The 22,731-nt window shown below is 41.9% G+C and overlaps 1 pseudogene; it reads left to right on the forward strand.

Annotated features, from left to right (window-relative positions):
- Window positions 1-3,229: 3,229 nt before the first annotated feature.
- Window positions 3,230-7,796, forward strand: LOC118388379 (protein snail homolog Sna-like; annotated as a pseudogene).
- Window positions 7,797-22,731: the final 14,935 nt, after the last annotated feature.

Raw genomic sequence — 22,731 nt, forward strand, 5'->3', positions numbered from 1 at the left:
GCCATTTTGCCACAACTTTGGAAGTATGCTTGGGGTCATTGTCCATTTGGAAGACCCATTTGCGACCAAGCTTTAACTTCCTGACTGATGTCTTGAGATGTTGCTTCAATACACACACACACACACACACACACACACACACACACACACACACACACACACACACACACACACACACACACACACACACACACACACACACACACAGGCGATTTTAGGGTGATAGTCAAGGTCATAAGGATAAAGTAAACGTAGGCCTAAAAGGATCTTGGTATCCTTTTAGATAACATGACGTTTAGCAGCCTCTTGTGCATCCCTACAAGGAGGCATCACCCAGCAGTGTCCCTGGCTGTGCAGAGAGCAGGTGCCAAGGACAAGCTATGCCTTTAATAAGTAAACACAGTAATACCAGGGACTCCCTCTCTCCCCCCTCTCACTCTCTCCACTCCCTTCCTCTCTCTCCCCCCTCCCTCTCTCCCCCACTCTCTCTCCCTCTCACGCCTGTTGTTAATCCTTTTTGTTTTTTTTACAAACAAAATATTATGTAATGCTTATTTTTGACTGAGTCTAAAATATATTTTTATACAATAGGCCTATTGTGTGAAAAGTATATATTTAGGTATTGCACTTGTACACAACATTTTGTTTCATTCTCCGGCAGGGTAGCCTAGTGGCCTAGTGGTTAGAGCATTGGACTAGTAACCGGAAGGTACAAATCTGTCGTTCTGCCCCTGAACAGGCAGTTAACCCACTGTTCCTAGGCCATCATTGAAAATAACAATTTGTTCTTAACTGACTTGCCTAGTAAAATAAAAAAAATATTAAAAAAATTACTTTGTCCTGGTTTATTTCAAATTTATGTAGCAGAACTCATAACATAGACCTACTACAGGCTGATACCGCTGTGAGTCATTCTCCCTATCTCATCCATTGAGTTCCATACCGAATAGGCTACTTTCAAAAGCAAATAACATACACAAAGATTATGTACTACGGAAGTCTAGATATATCAGACAAGTATATCTTGACAAAACAACTTTGTCATGTAGGGATCATGAGAAAAATAAGTTGTAATAAGAAGAGACATTTGACTTTTATTCATATGTCCTCGCTGGACTTCCGTAGATCTGTCCTTCAGCACCACAATATTTTGCCCACCATTTGTGCAGCCTTCATGAAATGTCACTTTACCCGTTTTACTAGTTTTATTTTTCTGTACTGCTTGTTAATTTTTGTTTGTGACTGTGTTTTTGCTGCTATTGACAGGCCAACCTCCATGTTAAAATGATTAAAGATATTAAAATAAACTTTTATTGGTAGTCTCGTAAACTTTCATTGGTAGTCTGCAACCACAGACCTCAATGTTAACTTTTCTTGCACTGAACATTCCACATTCCACATTCCACATTCAATCCATTTCAAAACATGTCTTTAAATTTGAATTGTATTGGAGACAAAACTGGAAGCCATCTACAACTGACAGACATAATGACATTTCTGCCTGGGTTAATCTCTAATAAAAATGAATGTGTTGATCCACCTTGGGCTCTGCAGCCTATCATCAATACTGCCACTCCTATTTATATGTAACCATATGAAATGGCCTGCTAGTTAGCGGGGTGTGTGCTAACAGCGTTTCAATCGGTGACGTCACTCGCTCTGAGACCTTGAAGTAGTTGTTTCCCTTGCTCCACGATGGCCAAGACTTTTGTGGAGCAATATGTAACGATGCTTCATGGGAGGCAGTTGTTGATGTGTGCAGACAATCCCTAGTTTGAGCCTAGGTAGGGGCGAAGAGGTGGGCGGAAGCAACACTGTTACATAGAGTTTATTTCATGATTTCCACACACCAACTTTTGTTATGTCTTGATCATGAGAAAATGTTATTGTGATCTCGACAAAACAACTTTTGTTATGTTGTGATCACAAAACACATTTATTGATCTCGACAAAACTAGTGATTTGTTTTATTTATTCATATGTCCTCTCTAGATTTCTGTAGTGGACTTCTATACCAGGCTGCTTATTTGTACATTTGACTGGAAAATTGTTCATGATAAATAGGTTGCATGCCTAATGGAAATGCAAGCAATTAACTGCATTTCATTGATTTCAAACTTCTCTGCTTTTGCAGGTGACTCATTGTCAACCACTCTTCGAAAATGTGTGACATAGCGCCATCATGTGTGTACTTATCGAACTGAAACATGCTGCTATTGAACTTGTTTCAGCTACTATTTCTTCCCAAAGGGTGGCGCCATGACATACCAGGAATAACCTAGACACTGGTGGCAACTGTAAATTAGACCTATTTTTCTCAACATGGTCTCAGAGAATTTCGTATTATTCTGTACGTAAATCCGGACGCTCTTTTTAGTATGATATGTTACGTTTGGTATGGTTACATAAGAGAGATGGTTACTTAAGGCAGAAACTGAAGTATGGTGGTTGGTTGGATGTTAAGTGGAAATGCCTGGCAACCCAAAGGTTGCGAGTTTGAATCTTTTGAACTACATACTTTTTTTGTTGCTAATTTGGCACTACATAGCATGTAGTGAACACTTTTACCTAACCCTAAACGTAACCCTTTTAGCTAACACTTTAACCTAACTCCTAAACTTAACCCAAATCCTAAAGCGAATTCCTAGCCACCTAGCTAGAATTCATAACATATATGTTTTGAAAATTCGTAACATATTAAGCGTTTGGCAAATTCGTAAAACATACAACACATTTAGCAAATGTGTAACATATTGTACATTTAGCAAATTCCAGATTTAAATAATAATACGAAATACTCTGAGACCAGGTAGATTTTTCTTTACATAATAAACACTTGCCAAGTATTAATCCCACAATACTGAAATTATTTATCGTATCTGAATAAGGAGTCCCTTATCCGAATGTTGCACGTTGATCATGCTGAAGAAAACAATAAAAAAAGGACAGTCTCGCCCTATGTGGCCGAATCAGTTGGACTGTTGGCCTATGGACCTATTGATAGAATCGAAATACACAGCAGTCAAACCATCATTCTCCTGTTTCAGACATTCTGGCGTCTCAAAGAACAATCATTATTGTCTTGAAGTCGAATAAATGAGCTGTTTAGTGATCTGACACGTTTGCGCAATTGTCTCCATGCACGTCTCCAGATGGGTCAATCTGTTTATGGAAGCGCGCTATTGCCCTCAAGTGTTTAATTTGCGTAATCGGAATGGTCAAGACTATTGCATTGATGTGTGTTGTATGCAGGTCAATTTGATAGATGGCCATTGTTATCGCTTTTGGGGCACATGTTTTTGTTTAGGAATGGGTAAGCGAGTGTCGCTTCCTGCGCTCATATGTAGGTGGGGTGTGCCCTCGGGGCGAGCACACCCCCATTGCCTGTGTCAGAGTATTTCAGCAAAGAGAGAGCAGCATTTTGGAGACAGTCACACAGTGGTCCACAGTTGAACAAGTTCAGACAAACTGGTGGACTATACGTTTCAGTAATCTTTAATTCTTTCTATATACCGCGATTCTCATGTGGATCTAAATCCTATACGTCTGCCTATTTCCACAGTTTGAACCAGTGGATATTTTGCGCACATATTTCGCAAAGTGGAAAAATGCCTCGGTCTTTCTTGGTCAAAAAGTATTTCGCCAACAAAAAACCCAACTACAGTGAATTGGAGTGTCAAAATGGTGAGTAGCTTTACTTGATGTATTCCTTGTATGAAGCTGAATACATACATGTATAAAATATTACAGAATATGAGACACCTGTTTTCTCTATTCGTCTTACAATAAACCTTTGGAAATATGTTTTTTTTTACATGATCTTAAGTTTTTACAACTTTTTCCATTACAACTTTCTCCTTGTTGGCAACCTTTATGAATTATACTCTCTCTCAGTTTTCAAGTAAGGCCCATTATTATGAAAGTTCCCCCTAAACGGTACAGAGCTACCATTCATGTTTCTACCCCATGTACATATGTGGGAGGAAATGGCCCATGAAATCTCAGCTTTGCTGAAACTTCTTTTTTTGTGTGTGTAAAAATACTCTGGAGAAACTTGACAGTGGCAGTTGTTGCTTTACAAGTTGAAAATATGTTGCCTATCCAAATTTCCTAACATATTTTTTTATTGTGTTGTGTCGTTCCAGTTACATTAATCGTACGTTAATCGTACGTTAATGTACATGATGAAAACATCTTAGTATCTGACAACAGTGCTGTAAATGTACCTCTGTATTCTAACCCTTTTCCTCATCCCTCAGCCACCTCACTGGAGAGGTACCCACTAGCTGAGCTTCCAGCAGGGGACAACAACTCAGCTAACACCTGTTACACAGCGGGACTGGTATGGGACGTGAGCTTTCTTCCAGCTCTCTACGTCCCCACATTCCCCACTGATGCCTCTCCCACCCCGGTCCCCTGGACCTCAGCTCCCCCTCCAGTCTCAGCAGCAGTGCCAGTAGCAGTGGGGAGGAGGACGAGGGGCCCACCTCTGACCCCCCCAGCCCCGAACCCACAGACACCTACCACCCCCCTCAGCGCCCCAAACGCACCAGCACCAAGAGTCATGGGGCCCCGAACGAGGATGAGAGAGTGGCCCCAGTCACTGCAGCAAGGCCATCCTTCTTCTGCAAGCACTGCCCTAAAGAGTACACCAGCCTGGGGGCTCTGAAGATGCACATTCGCTCACACACGCTACCCTGTGTCTGCCCCACCTGCGGGAAAGCCTTCTCCAGACCCTGGCTGCTGCGCGGCCACATTCGCACACACACTGGTAAGAACTCCTACACTTGCCATTTGGTATGACTTTGGTGGAAGGGAGGTTTGGTTACTCAGTTGATTGGATCATCATTACAGTGTAGTGGTAGACATGAGCACATGAGAAGCCCTGTGGGCTCGTTGGTCATTGATCACTCATAGAGTACCACAGTATGAGTCATAGTACCCATAAAATCTAACGATCAAATAAGGAAATAGTTCCAATAGTTTTTTTCCCCCACAATTCATTTTTCCCATAGGGGATTTTAGAAAAACTTACAAGACTGTGAAGTTGAGGAAAATGTCATAATCTCTGGATTAACTATCTAATGTTAGATAAATGTAGTAATTAATAAATTGGTTACATTTCTTTAAATGTACCTGTTAGCAAAGGTGCCAGCGAGAGATGATGTGCAGGAGCTTGCAGGGATTTGTTGTCTTGCATGATGTCTACTTTGATGTTAGCATTTTTCGAAACTCAGAGTGAATAGAGCCGAATATATTGATGAAAGTCACCTTGTCCGAGAAACATTTACATGGTTATCAAAACGTCACACCAGGGTAAGCCTACACTAAACACAGCCTGTATTTTAAGTGTTTCTAAAATCCCCTATAGGAATAATGAATGGTTGAAAACCAATTGGAACCATTTCCCTGTCTGGGTGTTATGCGTATTATGACACCTCCACTGTGGGGCTCTATTGTGACTCTACCTTCCTGCATTTTTTATATATATTTTTTATTGTATCTATTATTTAACTAGGCTGGTCAGTTAAGAACAAATTCTTATTTATAATGACAGCCTACTCCGGCCAAACCCGGACAATGCTGGGCCAATTGTGCGCCCCCCTATGGGACTCCCAATCACGGCCGGATGTGATACAGCCTGAAATGAAACCAGGAACTGTAGTGACACCTCTTGCTATGAGATGCAGTGCCTTAGACCTCTGCACCACTCGGGAGCCCTAACAATGACTCACTGAGAATGATCGTATCATTGGCTACTGTTTGAGACAACAGAATGCAGGATTATCTTGTGATGAAGGGGACAAAGAGCATAAGGAAGCTCTCAGCTATCAAACTGCCCACTTATCACCAGCAGCAACTTGAAAGTAGTAATCTAATTTGGCACTGATTTAATCATGTTAATTCAAGTCTGGTAGTGATTCACCCAGCCTGACACCAGATTAGTGAGCTTTGAGGGTGATTCACTAAGGTGTTAATGAACCACTCTGCTGAGCCTGAGACAGCCAAATTGATATTATTGTGTGGGGGAGAAAGGTTAGCATTTTATTGCTAATCAAAGTCAAGGTTCACAGACCCCGTCTCATATACAGACAGAGGCTTAAAGACTTGGAAACACCAATAGCATTTGCGGGCCGAGAGTACTTAGCCCCTCTGAACAGAGTGCCGGCTGTGTCTGTCTTCGTGTAGAATTGTGCGACCAATGTCGGTAGTCAGACGTACATCAGCAGATGGTCCCTAAAACACACCACACAAATGAACGGCAGATCAACATTTGGTGCGGTGTGTGTGGTCCTTAAAGTCACAGTTCGTGTCATTCATCTCTAACCCATGCTCCTCCTACGATCTCCTCCTTAGGTGAACGCCCGTTCTCCTGCCAACACTGTAACCGTGCCTTTGCTGACCGCTCCAACCTGCGGGCGCACCTGCAGACTCACGCTGAGGTGAAGAAGTACCAATGTGGCGTGTGTTCCCGTACCTTCAGCCGCATGTCCCTCCTCCAGAAACACAGTGCAGCCAGCTGCTGCTCCTCCTCCACAGCGTGAGCAGGAATGAGCCAGGCAGTTATCCACAGAGGGACCTTAGGGCGCTGGGGGCTTCAACAGACCCATACCATAAGCAAGACTAGAGGAGCCTGAACCAATCTGCCAACAGAGACCATAGATCCACCATTTACTAGTAGAAGAGGAAGTTGACCCTGACTCATCTCTTTGAATGCAACTTCCATAGCCATCTCAGTTTCTCTGTTTCAATCACATTTAAGGAACTCCTCAGATTTTTAAACTCCTCCCATTGCAAGCCAAATCTGGTAGATGTTCTGAACTCTGTCATCCTGCCATTCTCCCAGTCCCAACATTGTTTTTTCTCATACATATTGTAGACTCATGGGGGTTAGTGTGACCGTGTACTTTTGAGTCTAGCCCAGCCTCGGTGTTGGCCAAGCCAGCTCCGGATCATCATGGCCTAGACACAGACACAGCTGCTGAGAGATGTAAAGGTGCGTGGGTGGGATACATCTCTCAGCATGACATACACACACAGCTGTCGCTGGTAGAGTGGTGTAGATAGACAGGGTGCTAACAGGTGCTCTGGCCCTGACCTCTACTGTGCCGATAACAGGTGACTTCCACCGCCCCTAGAAAGAGGAAGTATGTCATCGTCACAAAGAGGATGGAGTCCGTTGGTCCTTTTGTATGCTTTTGTCTTCAGTGGGTTTGTCTTAAGCCGTTATTTTGACCACACCAAGCCCCACTGTAATCTGATGTGTTTCCGAAATAGGATAAAGCCATTTGTTTCTGTCGTCATTCCTCATGGTAGCTTTGCTCCTTCAATGTTGTTTAAATTCCTGAAAGCCATGCACTCCAGGTTACCACAGTGTTAAATATTCCCAGTGTTCTCGACAATGGTAGAGAGAACCACCATTTTTGTAAGATATAAACTTGTTTTATGAAATATATTATTTTAAACCAAAGATGTGCCGTGCCTTCTTACCTCAACTGGTAGTAGTTTTTTAAATGTTGACTAAGTGTATTAATATTATGCATCAAACACTCAGAACTGGGGGAAGAAGGGGCCAAATAAAATGTCTCATAGAAGCATGGTTTCACAGTCCTGGCTGTACAGAGATGGATTAAAAAAAATCCTAAACCTTATATGGTGGTGTTTTACAGTGCAATGTTCAGATTGTATGTAGTCTTATTTCAATGTTTTACTGTGTTTGTTTGTCTTTCACTTCTATTTCAAATATTTCATAGCTGATGGATTTACATTCAATAAAGTAATTTATGTTAAAAAAAGTGTTGTTACCTTTTAAAATTAGCTATTTAAAAAAAAGTCTTATACAACAGCCAGGTATACACATGTTTGGTTAGAGACTCTTTCAGCAACTTTAAATGTAGTGTGTTGCTTGTGGATGAGCAGTTTGAGTTGGACATTGTGATGTTTAGAGAGAGGCAGGTGAACACACTGAGTGATGGACAGGTACAACTGTATGCACCTGCTCAATATCTCCTCCTGCCACTCGCCTCCTGCAGCCACTGTTTAAACACTGCGCATGTGTGTGAAAGAGAGAGTAGATTTGTTGGCCAACATTCATCTTATTTAACCTTGTTCCAAGTCTATATTTCCTTGTTTTGAGGGACTTAAGTCTCCTACTCTGTAGCCCAGACAGTGAGTCAGAGTCTGTGTAGCCAGGAGAGTCCAAGTTCCCATGGTTTTCTGAGTGATCAGGTCTGGTCACAGAGCAGTGAGGGTGCGTGGGCTGTGGCAGAAGGTGATGTAAACTGTTCCACTCAGCCTCTGTCAGCTGGAGCAGCTAGCCACATGCTTCTTAAACTCATCATTTCCTTCACAGTCAGGGAAATATTCACAGAGCTGGAGATAAGACTTCTGTTGTGAGTTTTAGTCTGTTTAGTGAATCACATGACACATGCTAACCACTGGGTCTGGGTAGTTGTTAGAAAGAAGAGCTCTAGACATTTGGTCATACAGCTGTGTACTAACAAAGAGTCTTATATGAGTCATTTGGTTGTTACCATTGCACCTTTGACCTGGATGCTCTTGTACAGCAGGCCTTTTAAGTTCCAGCTGCTTGGAATGAATTGAGAGCAGTTTTATGTTGTGCATTTTTAACATGTTCTCAGGCGAGGGTATCGGCTCTTCAAATAAAATTACACAGCATGGCAAGTTGAAGTGAGTAACGGTTATAGTCGGATTATGCTCTCTAGTTTAGTCAAAACTTCTTAATACTACATTGGAATCACTCTTTCTGTTGTATGAATCATGTCTCTGTAGTTTAATCTGATCTTTGCCACAAAGTTTATGTAGATCCATTTTAAACACAAGCTACCATTTGAAACCCCACAATATCATAACCCTCACCACACTCAGAGTTACTGCATATATTTCAAAACATTTTAATAACTGAAAACAGTACATGACACTCCTCTTCCTTTGTGAGTGTAGAATGCCTGGTTCTGAAATCGGAGAACTTTTTCCTGCTGCGCGCTTCCCAGTGCCAGAACACTCACTGTAATTTACCAAAAGTGGCTGCTATTTATGCCATAAAGCATGTGTTTAACATTCCAGAGTCCCACTGTGTTTGTGTATTTCTCTCTCTCTCTCTCTCTCTCTCTCTCTCTCTCTCTCTCTCTCTCTCTCTCAATTCAATTCAATTCAATTCAATTCAAGGGCTTTATTGGCATGGGAAACATGTGTTAACATTGCCAAAGCAAGTGAGGTAGACAACATACAAAGTGAATATATAAAGTGAAAAACAACACTCTCTCACTCTCACTCTCACTCTCTCTGTCTCTCTCTCTCTCTCTCTCTCTCTCTCTCTCTCTCTCTCTCTCTCTCTCTCTCTCTCACTCTCACTCTCTCTGTCTCTTGGTTGTATATCTATTTATGTATATGTATGTGTGTTAGTGTGAAGTGTCCCTGCAGAGAAGCAGCCCTCTCTCTCTTCACAGGAGGATCATCTCTCCCCCTCAGAGACAGGCCGGCAGGAAATGGGAGTTTACATTGGCCTACTTCACCCAAAAAAAGACAGGCTAGGAGCCGAGGGGCTAAAGTGCTAACCCTCACTGCTTACTGCCACTGCACCAAATCCCATCCCCCCCACTGCTCCCACCCACGCCCGCTCCCAGGCCCAGTCCCAGTCAGGGGGGAGAGAGAGAGAGCGGCCTTCAGTGCAGCAGCAGCCAGGGCTCACAGAGGGCTCAGGGCCTGGGATACAGGAAGGAGCTGTCAGCCTCCCATAAACACGACTCATCCTGCACCGATGATACAGAAGGCCTGGGGGTAGCGCTCCCTGGCCACACTGCTGCCGACCCGCAGCTTTACACTGAGTGCTGCTGAGTTCTACACTTGTGGATTCCTACGGGGCTTTCCTTCAGGTGCCAGTCCCTGTCTGTGGTTCTCTACTCTGCATGTTTCCCAACATGGCAGTGCAGTATGCTGATTTCAGGGGGAAGTTACATTGTTTTTTCAATGTGTGCCGTGCCAAGAAATATAAACTCAACAACTACGTAAATTGTCAGGAGAAATGTTAAGTGCAACTAGTTTTATGTTGATAGTCTTTGTAAGAAATTGGGGTGTGTTTTACTTGCAATAAAGGTATAATCTCCCCTTGAATAGCTATCTAAGCACCTCTCACCCATGTACAGTACCAGTTAAAATTAAGGACTCACCTACTCATTCAATGGTTTTTATTTAGTTTTACTCTTTTCTACATTGTAGAATAATAGTGAAGACATCAAAACTATGAAATAACACATATGGAATCATGTAGTAAACCAAAAAGTTTTAAACAAATCAAAATAGATGTTATGTTTTATATTCTTCAAAGTAGCTACCCTTTGCCTTGATGACAGCTTTGCACACTCTTGGCATTCTCTCAAACAGCTTCATGAGGAATACTTTTCCTACAGTCTGCTGAGCACTTATTGGCTGCTTTTCCTTCACCCTGCGGTCCAACTCATCCCAAATCATCTCAATTGAGTTGAGATCAGGTGTTTGTGGAGACCAGGTCATCTGATGCAGCACTCCATCACTCTCATTGGTCAAATAGCCCTTACATAGCCTTGAGGTGTGTTTTGGGTCATTGTCCTGTTGAAAAACAAATGATACACCCACTAAGCGCAAACCAGATGGGATGGCGTAGCTCTGCAAAAATGCTGTGGTAGACATGCTGGTGTGCCTTGAATTCTAAATAAATCACAGACAGTGTCACCAGTAAAGCACCCCCACACCACCAAACCTCCTCCTCCATGCTTCACAGTTGAAACCACACATGAAGAGATCATCCGTTCATCTACTCTGCGTCTCACGAAGACAGTGGTTGGAACCAAAAATCTCAAATTTGGACTCATCAGACCAAAGGACAGATTTCCACTGGTCTAATGTCTATTGCTCGTGTTTCTTGGCCAAAGCAAGTATCTTCTTATTATTGGTGAAATTTGACCGTGATGCCTGTCTCCTCTGAACAGTTGATGTTGAGATGTGTCTGTTACTTGAACACTGTGAAGCATTTATTTGGGATGCAATCTGAGGTGCAGGTAACTCTAATGAAATTATCCTCTGCAGCAGAGGTATTTTTATTTAACCCTTATTTTAGAAGAGGTACCTCTGTGTCTTCTTTTCCTGTGGCGGTCCTCGTGAGTGCCAGTTTCATCATAGCTGTTATTGTCACGCCCTGGCCATAGAGAGGTTTTTATCCTCTATTTTGGTTAGGCCAGGGTGCAAATAGGGTGGGCATTCTATGTTCATTTTCTATGTTTTGGATTTCTGTGTTGTTTGGCCGGTGTGGTTCTCAATCAGAGGCAGCTGTCTATCATTGTCTCTGATTGAGAACCATACTTAGGTAGCCTTTTCCCACCTGTATGGTGTGGATAGTTCATTTCTGTTTAGTGTGTGTTGCACCTGACTGAGCTGTTTCGGTTGTCTCTTTGTTGCTTTGCATTTTAGTGTTCAGTTTCGATTAAACATGACGAACACGTACCATGCTGCGCTTTGGTCCTCACCTTCTTCCACCAACGGCCGTTACAGTTATGTATGGTATGACGTGCTGTTCGTCAACTGAACTTCATGTATTAAAGTAATGGTGGACTGTCATTTGTCTTTGATTATTTCAGCTGTTCTTGCCATGATATGGACTTGGTCTTTCACTGAATGGTGCTATCTTCTGTTTTCCACCCATACTTGTCACAACACAACTGATTGGCTCAAATGCAGGCAGAAGGAAAAAAATTCCACAAATGAAAATTTCTTCAGGCTAGGGTCCTTTTTTCTCAATTTCCGCCGGACTGACTTGCCCAAAGTAAACTGCCTGTTGCTCAGGCCCTGAAGCCAGGTTATGCATATTATCGATACCATTGGAAAGAAGACAGTTTGTAGAAATGTTAAAATAATGTAGGAGACTATAACACAATAGATATGGTAGGAGAAAATCCAAAGAAAAATCAACCAGAATTTTTTTTGAGAGCCCATGCTCTTACGATGGAACGTATAAGGAAATAGTTAAATCTAGCTCCCAGTATGCAATTCCTATGGCTTCCACTGGGTGTCAGTAGTCTTTGTTAAAGGTTTCATGCTTGTTTATTCCAAAACGAGTAAGATTTTCGGATTCCTATCTTGGCATGTTGAACGAGTGGATTACTCAAATCAATGTTGCCAATTAAACAGACTTTTTGGGATATAAAGAAGAATTTTATCTAACAAAACGACACTACATGTTATACCTGGGACCCTTTGGATGACAAATCAGAGGAAGATTTTCAAAAAGTAAGTGTATATTTAATCGCTATTTGTGAATTTATGAAACCTGTGCCAGTGGAAAAATATTTTGATGTTGGGCGCCGTCCTCAAACAATCGCATGGCATGCTTTCGCTGTAAAGCCTACAGTAAATCGGACGGTGCAGTTAGATAAACAAGAATTTAAGGTTTCAACCGATATAAGACACTTGGTATGTCCCTAAATGTTTAAAATCCATAATTTGTTACGATTATTTATTTGAATTGTGCACACTTCAGTTTCACAGGAAGTTGTCTCACTAGCGGGACGCCTAGCCTTCAAGACTCACCTGTTAATTGAAATGCATTCCAGGTGATTACCTCATGAAGCTGGTGAGAGAATGCCAAGAGTGTGCAAATCTGTCATCAAGGCAAAGTGTGGCTACTTTGAATAATCTCAAATATAAAATATATTTAGATTTGTTTAACTATTATTTTTGGTTACTACATTATTCTATTTGTGTTATTTCATAGTTTTGATGTCTTCACTATTATCCTATAATGTAGAAAATAGTAAAAATAAAGAAAAACCCTGGAATGAGTAGGTGTGTCCAAACTTTTGCCTGGTAGTGTATACTCGCCAACCCTCCTATCGTACAGAAAATAATGGTCTCCTCTTTGTATGTTGCCTGTGAAGAGAAAGCTCACACCAACAAACTCACCTATACTGCTATTTCTCTGTCTGCAAATAGGCCATGGACAACTGCACCTGGTAAATAAAGAACCCAACAACAGTAACACCACAAGTATGTCTAATGATGGATTTCATCAGGGTTTGGAGTCTGCCTGAGGACAGGATTGGAGAGGTGGTCGAGTTGTTGGGGTGAATAGAGTGCATATTAAACAGTAATGAATCACACACTCAGTCACAGGGTCGCCAGGGATGAATGTGCTCTCTGTTGGTTTTCCTGGAGCCTGGAGTTTACTAACTGATGACGCAGGCTGCACTTGATCAGAGACATGTGTTGCTGAGGACTCGGTGCCAGTGAGAAGCAAGGAGAGGGGGAGAGGTTGAAGGACGGATGGCACTTAAGCCCTCTCCCTCTCTCCCTCTATCCCCCTGGGCATTGCCTCACACTGGGGATTGGGGAGGAGGGGTGTCCCGTCCCACTCTGGGAAAAATAAACCCAGCCTTTATGCCAGGACAGGAAACAAGGGATCTTGACCTAAATCCACCCATTCCTTACAGTGGAGGCTCCTCAGAGGAGGAAGGGGAGGACCATCCTCCTCAGTGAATTTCATAAAAACGTAAATTGTAAAACGTTTAAAAAGAAATCATTTTTAGATAAAACTATACTAAACCAAATAACTGATGAAAACACACTATTTTGCAAATAAGGACTGCAGTAGCCTCAACAGCACTCTGTAGGGTAGCAACATGATGTAGCCGGAGGACAGCTAGCTTCCATTCTCCTCTGGGTACATTGACTTCAATACAAAACCTAGAGGCTCATGTTTCTCACCCCCTTCCATAGACTTACACAGTAATTATGACAATTTCCGGAGGATGTCCTCCAGCCTATCAGAGCTCTTGCAGCATGAACTGACATGTTGTCCATCCAATCAAAGGATCAGATAATTAATCTAGTACTGAAAGCATAAACCTAAGCTAGCTAGCATTGCAGTGTTTAAAATGTGGTGAGTAGTTAACTCAAAGAGAGAGAAAGACAATAGTTGAATAGTTTTGAACAAATTAATTACTTCCAAAATGAAAGATAAGCAAGAGAGAAATATAATTTTTTTCAGTTTCACTTACTTAGCTAGCAAGCTATGACTTTACAACACAACATTGGAACTCTGCCAAGTCAAGGTAAGCTTTTGGTATTACTCATTGCTTACTGACTGTACACCAACGTTACTGCATGATTGTAGTGGGTTTACAACTGCGGTAGTTCTAGTATCTATGTCTATGACGTTACTTTAGCTAATATAGTGACAACGATGTAGGCTGTTTGAAAACGTTTGGCTTGAAAAGTTATTTTTTTAGCCTGGTCACATACAGCTGATTTGTTGTGCATTGAAGTCCACAAGCGAAGGGAAGAGAAGGAATACAACATGGCTGTTATGAGAGTGAACTCTGTTTACTCGTGATCAGGGGTGTATTCATTCTGGCGATTTTGTTGAAAACGTCTCTTAAACGGTAGCTAACGGAACAAAACGGGGATAAACATACCTGAATTTGTCCAATAGAAACTCTCGTTTGCAACTGTTGGACTAATGATTACACCCCATATCAGCTAGATGCAGGCAAGAGTGTGCAAGGCAGTATTGGATGTCATTGTCTGTCATCTCAAATGTGTCTTTCGACCTGTGCACACCTACGACGTAAACTTTCATTCATAGGCTAGGTTGTAGCATCCTCATGAAGGGTATAGGGAAAATTAGAGTATCATGTAGTAGCCTAAACCTATTGCTGTTACATTGAACTGGGTGAATGGAATATGAATGAGAGTCATCCAATAGAAATAAGGCCATGCTCATGAAAAAAAAAATCGTCCTCCCTCATCTTAAACGGCCCTGACCGCCACTGATTCCTTACCATCCTCTTTCCCAAAGTCATTCAGGAAGAGGGAGTGGGGAGAGAGGGCGGAAGGGAGAGGAAAACTGATGCGGGGGTATTCAGCACATGCTCCCACTATTTTGATTACCAAAAGGTATATTTTTAGAATGTGCAGCGAGCAGCCAACTCATGATTTAATCGATGACACAAGCACAGGGAAAACGCGACAAGTGCAAGTAAATGATCTAACTGGAGATAGCTAGCTAGCATAATGTCACAAGCATGATGAACTCGCCAGTAACTTCAGTTAGACTTGATGGACATGCGAGCTAGCAAGCTGGATACTAGCAAGCTGTATGCTAGCTTGCCGGTAGCTAGTGTCAGGTAGCTATCATCTAACAACAGGAGAAACAAAAAACAGTTTTGCAAATTGGGCACAGAGACATGCTTTTTTTTTTAACCAGATCTGCAAGAAGGTTCTAGCTAGTATATCCCTCTGTCCTTCGACTGTTGATGGATGTGGATGTTCGGTTCAGGTCCCATGCTCCCAATGACAGTCATGATTATTTATTTACAAATTAATTGTAATTTGCTCTTTAGCACCATCTGTTCAGTACCTGATAACCTCTTGATTCTAGCCATCCCGCATCCGGGATCGTGAATACAGCCTCAAGCTCATTACCATAATGCAACGTTAACTATTCTGTCACGCCCTGGTCGAAGTATGTATGTTTGTCTTCATTTATTTGGTCAGGCCAGGGTGTGACATGGGTTATTGTGGTGCGTTTTTGTCATGGGGTTTTTGTGGGGTGTCTAGCATAGTCTATGGCTGCCTGAGGCTGTTCTCAATCAGAGTCAGGTGATTATCGTTGTCTCTGATTGGGAACCATATTTAGGCAGCCATATTCTTTGAGTATGTCGTGGGTGATTGTTCCTGTCTATGTGTTTGTAGTCACCAGATAGGCTGTATTAGGTTTTCACATTCCGTTTGTTGTTTTGTTTTGTTCGTGTTTTTTTCTTTATTAAAGATGTATCGAACTAACCACGCTGCATTTTGGTCCGACTCTCCTTCACCACAAGAGAACCATTACATATTCATGAAAATCGCAAATGAAATTAAATAAATATGCTAGCTCTCAAGCTTAGCCTTTCGTTAACAACACTGTCATCTCAGATTTTCAAAATATGTTTCTCAACCATAGCAAACTAGCATTTAGCATTTAGCGTTTAGCATTAGCATTTAGCGTTAGCATTTAGCATTAGCATTAGCATTTAGCATTAGCATTTAGCATTAGCATTAGCAGGCAACATTTTCACAAAAACCAGCAAAAACATTCAATAAATCATTTACCTTTGAAGAACTTCGGATGTTTTCAATGAGGAGACTCTCAGTTAGATAACAAATGTTCAGTTTTCCTGAAAGATTAGTTGTGCAGGAGAAATCGGTCCTTTTTCTGCGTCATGTTTGGCTACCAAAAAAAACGAAAATTCATTCATCCAAACGCCAAACTTTCTTCCACATTAACTCCATAATATCGACTGAAACATGGTAAACATTGTTTAGAATCAATCCTCAAGGTGTTTTTCACATATCTCTTCATGATATATCATTCCTGGAAGTCTCCTCTCTGTCTCAATCACATGGATGAATGCGAGCAGCTTGGAGATTACGCAACAATTTCAACAAAGGACACTGGGCGGACCCCTGGTAAATGTAGTCTCTTATGGCCAATCTTCCAATGATATGCCTACAAATACGTCACAATGCTGCAGACAACTTGGAGAAACGATAGAAAGGGCAGGCTAATTCGTGGCGCTTTCACAGCCATATAAGGAAACAATGGAAAACAGAGCCTCAAAAATTCTGCTAATTTCCTGTTTGAAGTTGCATCTTGGTTTCGCCTGTACAATCAGTTCTGGGGCACTCACAGATAATATCTTTGCAGTTTTGGAAACGTCAGAGTGTTTCTTTCCAAAGCTGGCAATTATATGCATAGTCGAGCATCTTTTCGTGACAAAATATCTTGTTTAAAACGGGAACGTTTTTTCATCCAAAAATGAAATACTGCCCCTAGTGTTCCAAGAGGATAAAGCAGACCCATAAGGTCTGGCCGTTCATTTCAACGCCCCAGGACGGTCCATTTATTTTGTGCTGGGAAAATCATAAGATGAAATCCTGTAATCTCATTGCATCAGTCCCCCCCCCAATAGCAAGCAATGTAATAGCTGGCAATGCAATCCAAGCACTGGGCGGCAGGCTGAACGCACAGAGCTGTTGATGGTAGAGCAGTAGGTAACTTAACAGGTTGTTTTGAGCAATATACAGTGGGGCAAAACAGTATTTAGTCAGCCACCCTTGTGCAAGTTCTCCCACTTAAAAAGATGAGAGAGGCCTGTAATTTTCATCATAGGTACACTTCAACTATGACAGACAAAATTAGAAAAACAATCCAGAAAATCACAATGTAGAATTTTTTATGAATTTATTTGCAAATTATGGTGGAAAATAAGTATTTGGTCACCTACAAACAAGCTAGATTTCTGGCTCTCACAGACCTGTAACTTCTTCTTTAAGAGGCTCCTCTGTCCTCCACTTGTTACCTGTATTAATGGCACCTGTTTGAACTTGTTATCAGTAAAAAAGACTCCTGTCCACAACCTCAAACAGTCACACTCCAAACTCCACTATGGCCAAGACCAAAGAGGTGTCAAAGGACACCAGAAACAAAATTGTAGACCTGCAACAGGCTGGGAAGACTGAATCTGCAATAGGTAAGCAGCTTGGTTTGAAGAATTCAACTGTGGGAGCAATTATTAGGAAATGGAAGACATACAAGACCACTGATAATCTCCCTCGATCTGGGGCTCCACGCAAGATCTCACCCCATGGGGTCAAACTGATAACAAGAACGGTGAGCAAAAATCCCAGAACCACACGGAGGGACCTAGTGAATGACCTGCAGAGAGCTGGGACCAAAGTAACAAAGCCTACCATCAGTAACACACTACGCCTCCAGGGACTCAAATCCTGCAGTGCCAGACGTGTCCCCCTGCTTAAGCCAGTACATGTCCAGGCCCGTCTGAAGATTGCTAGAGAGCATTTGGATGATCCAGAAGAAGATTGGGAGAATGTCATATGGTCAGATGAAACCAAAATATAACTTTTTGGTAAAAACTCAACTCGTCGTGTTTGGAGGACAAAGAATGCTGAGTTGCATCCAAAGAACACCATACCTACTGTGAAGCATGGGGGTGGAAACATCATGCTTTGGGGCTGTTTTTCTGCAAAGGGAACCGGACGACTGATCCGTGTAAAGGAAAGAATGAATGGGGCCATGTATCGTGAGATTTTGAGTGAAAACCTCCTTCAATCAGCAAGGGCATTGAAGATTAAACGTGGCTGGGTCTTTCAGCATGACAATGATCCCAAACACACCGCCCGGGCAACGAAGGAGTGGATTCGTACGAAGCATTTCAAGGTCCTGGAGTGGCCTAGCCAGTCTCCAGATCTCAACCCCATAGAAAATCTTTGGAGGGAGTTGAAAGTCCGTGTTGCCCAGCAACAGCCCCAAAAAATCACTGCTCAAGAGGAGATCTGCATGGAGGAATGGGCCAAAATACCAGCAACAGTGTGTGAAAACCTTGTGAAGACTTACAGAAAACATTTGACCACTGTCATTGCCAACAAAGGGTATATAACAAAGTATTGAGATAAACTTTTGTTATTGACCAAATACTTATTTTCCACCATAATTGGTGGCTGACTAAATACTTTTTGGCTCACTGTATTTTTTAAACCGTAAAATGTACAGAAATGAGCAATGCCACTGATGTACTCCAGCCAAACAGCTACAGGGGAGATCAGTGGCAGTCGGTGTCGTTTAAGATGAGGGAGGATGATTATGAAATGAAATTAAAGTTTATGAATGAAAGTTTACAACGTAGATGCACAGGTTGAGAGAACTTTGAGTGACACAGTGACACATTCAATACTACCTTGCACACTCTTGCCTGCATCTAGCTGATCTAGGGTGTAATCATTAGTCCAACCGTTGCAAATGAGAGTTTCAATTGAACAAATTCAGGTATGTTTATCCCCGTTTCGTTCCGTTTGCTTTTGTTTAAGAAATGTTTTTCAACAGAATCGACTAAATGAATACACTCCGGATCACGCGCAACAGTTTCATAGCAGCCACATACAAACAGCATGATCACTTTGCTCGTTGTATAATTCCTTGTCGCAACTATCTACGCACTATCCTCCTCTCACCTTTTTCCTTCGCTTGTGGATTGTAGTGCACAACACATCAGCTGTCTGTGACCACGCAAAAAAACCTTTCCATGCCAAACCTTCATATCATGACTGCTAACCGCTACACACAGCCTACATCATTGTCACATCATAGCCAACGAGAACTACTAGAACTAACGCATTAGTAAACCCGCTACAATCATGAAGTACAGTGTACAGTCTGCAGCAAGCAGTTTAGCAGTTACACTGGTGGGCCCCGATGGCAATAAATTAATAAAACCAAAAGCTTACCATGACTTGGAAGACTTCCAGTGTTGGATAGCCATAGCCATAGCCAGCTAGCTAACATAACATCTGTAAATAGCCCACCCAATCTACCTACCTCATCCCCATATTGTTTTTATTTACCTTTCTGCTCTTTTGCACACCAGTATCTCTACTTGCACATCATCATCTGCTCATTTATCATTCCAGTTAATCTGCTAAATTCTAATTACTTCACTACTATGGCCTATTTATTGCCTACCTCCTCACACCATTTGCACACACTGTGTATAGACTTTATTTTTTTCTATTGTGTTATTGACTGTACAACTTGTTTATTCCATGTGTAACTCTGTGTTGTTGTTTGTGTCGCACTGCTTTGCTTTATCTTGGCCAGGTCGCAGTTGTAAATAAGAACTTGTTCTCAACTGGCTTACCTGGTTAAATAAAAGTGACATTTTTTTATTTTATAAATAGGATCTCTCTCTGTTTGAGCCGGGTGTTTGAGTAGGCTAAACTAGCTAGTGAAAGTGAAAGTTAAACAAATTAAACCACATATAGCTCTCGCTCTCTCTCTTGCTTCTCCTTCATTTTGGAAGAAATTACTCTTTGAGTACACTAGTTAAATACATGTTAAATAAAATGAACACTACTCACCACATTTTATGCACTGCAGTGCTAGCTAGTTGTATCTGATGATTTCAGCACTAGATTCATTATCTGATACTTTGATTGGGTGGGCAACATGTCAGTTCATGCTGCAAGAGCTCTGATAGGTTGGAGGATGTCTTCCGGAAATTGTCATAGTTGCTTTGCAAGTCTATGGAAGGGGGTGAGAAGTAGAAGTCACCCGATTTATGATTTTTCAACGCCGATACCGATACCCATTATTGGAGGATCAAAAAAAGCAATACCGATTAATTAGACAATTAAAAAAAAATATATATATATATCAAATCAAATTTTATTTGTCACATACACATGGTTAGCAGATGTTAATGCGAGTGTAGCGAAATGCTTGTGCTTCTAGTTCCGACAATGCAGTGATAACCAACAAGTAATCTAACTAACAATTCCAAAACTACTGTCTTATACACAGTGTAAGGGGATAAGGAATATGTACATAAGGATATATGAATGAGTGATGGTACAGAGCAGCATACAGTAGATGGTATCGAGTACAGTATATACATATGAGATGAGTATGTAGACAAAGTAAACAAAGTGGCATAGTTAAAGTGGCTAGGGATACATGTATTACATAAGGATGCAGTCGATGATGTAGAGTACAGTATATACATATGCATATGAGATGAATAATGTAGGGTAAGTAACATTATATATATATATATATATATATATATATATAGCATTGTTTAAAGTGGCTAGTGATATATTTACATCATTTCCCATCAATTCCCATTATTAAAGTGGCTGGAGTTGGGTCAGTGTCAATGACAGTGTGTTGGCAGCAGCCACTCAATGTTAGTGGTGGCTGTTTAACAGTCTGATGGCCTTGAGATAGAAGCTGTTTTTCAGTCTCTCGGTCCCAGCTTTGATGCACCTGTACTGACCTCGCCTTCTGGATGATAGCGGGGTGAACAGGCAGTGGTTCGGGTGGTTGATGTCCTTGATGATCTTTATGGCCTTCCTGTAACATCGGGTGGTGTAGGTGTCCTGGAGGGCAGGTAGTTTGCCCCCGGTGATGCGTTGTGCAGACCTCACTACCCTCTGGAGAGCCTTATGGTTGAGGGCGGAGCAGTTGCCGTACCAGGCGGTGATACAGCCCGCCAGGATGCTCTCGATTGTGCATCTGTAGAAGTTTGTGAGTGCTTTTGGTGACAAGCCGAATTTCTTCAGCCTCCTGAGGTTGAAGAGGCGCTGCTGCGCCTTCTTCACGATGCTGTCAGTGTGAGTGGACCAATTCAGTTTGTCTGTGATGTGTATGCCGAGGAACTTAAAACTTGCTACCCTCTCCACTACTGTTCCATCGATGTGGATAGGGGGGTGTTCCCTCTGCTGTTTCCTGAAGTCCACAATCATCTCCTTAGTTTTGTTGACGTTGAGTGTGAGGTTATTTTCCTGACACCACACTCCGAGGGCCCTCACCTCCTCCCTGTAGGCCGTCTCGTCGTTGTTGGTAATCAAGCCTACCACTGTTGTGTCGTCCGCAAACTTGATGATTGAGTTGGAGGCGTGCGTGGCCACGCAGTCGTGGGTGAACAGGGAGTACAGGAGAGGGCTCAGAACGCACCCTTGTGGGGCCCCCGTGTTGAGGATCAGCGGGGAGGAGATGTTGTTGCCTACCCTCACCACCTGGGGACGGCCCGTCAGGAAGTCCAGTACCCAGTTGCACAGGGCGGGGTCGAGACCCAGGGTCTCGAGCTTGATGACGAGCTTGGAGGGTACTATGGTGTTGAATGCCGAGCTGTAGTCGTAATGTATATTTGTAATAATGACAATTACAACAATACTGAATGAACAATGAACACTTTTATTTTAACTTAATACATACATAAAATGTATTTAGTCTCAAATAAATAATGAAACATGCTCAATTTGGTTTAAATAATGCAAAAACACAGTGTTGGAGAAGAAAGTAAATGTTCAATATGTGCCATGTTAAAAAAAGCTAATGTTTAAGTTCCTTGCTCAGAACATGTGTCACGTTCTGACCTTAGTTCTTTTGTTATGTCTTTGTTTTAGTATGGTCAGGGCGTGAGTTGGGTGGGTAGTCTATGTTAGTTTTTTCTGGTATGGTTCTCAATCAGAGGCAGGTGTCGTTCGTTGTCTCTGATTGAGAATCATACTTAGGTAGCCTTTTCCCACCTGCGTGGTGTGGGTGATTGTTTTATGTTTTGTGTCTTCACCAGACAGGACTGTTTCGTTTCGTGTCATTCTCTTTGTTATTTTTGTTTTAGTGTTCTGAGTTTAATAAATATCATCATGAACACACCATGTACCACGCTGCGCATTGGTCCTCCGATCCTTCATCCTCCTCAGACGAGGACGACGAACGTTACAACATGAGAACATATGAAAGCTGGTGGTTCAATATTCCCAGTTCTTCACTATTCCCAGTTAGGAAGTTTTAGGTTGTAGTTATTATAAGAATTATGATGCGTCGACTATTTCTCTCTATACCATTAGTATTTCATATACCTTTGACTATTAGATATTCTAATAGGCACTTTAGTATTGCCAGCCTAATCTCAGGAGTAGATAGGCTGCTCAGTCAGACTGTTCTATCAAATCATAGACTTAATTATAATATAATAAACACAGAAATGCAAGCCGTTGGCCATTAATATGGTCGAATTTGGAAACTATCATTTCGAAAACAAAACGTTTATTAGTTCAGTGAAATGCGGAACCGTTACGTATTTTATCGAATGGGCGGCAACCCTAAGGCTAAATATTGCT

This window comes from Oncorhynchus keta, chromosome 10 (assembly GCF_023373465.1).
Source record: "Oncorhynchus keta strain PuntledgeMale-10-30-2019 chromosome 10, Oket_V2, whole genome shotgun sequence".
Lineage (NCBI taxonomy): Eukaryota > Metazoa > Chordata > Actinopteri > Salmoniformes > Salmonidae > Oncorhynchus > Oncorhynchus keta.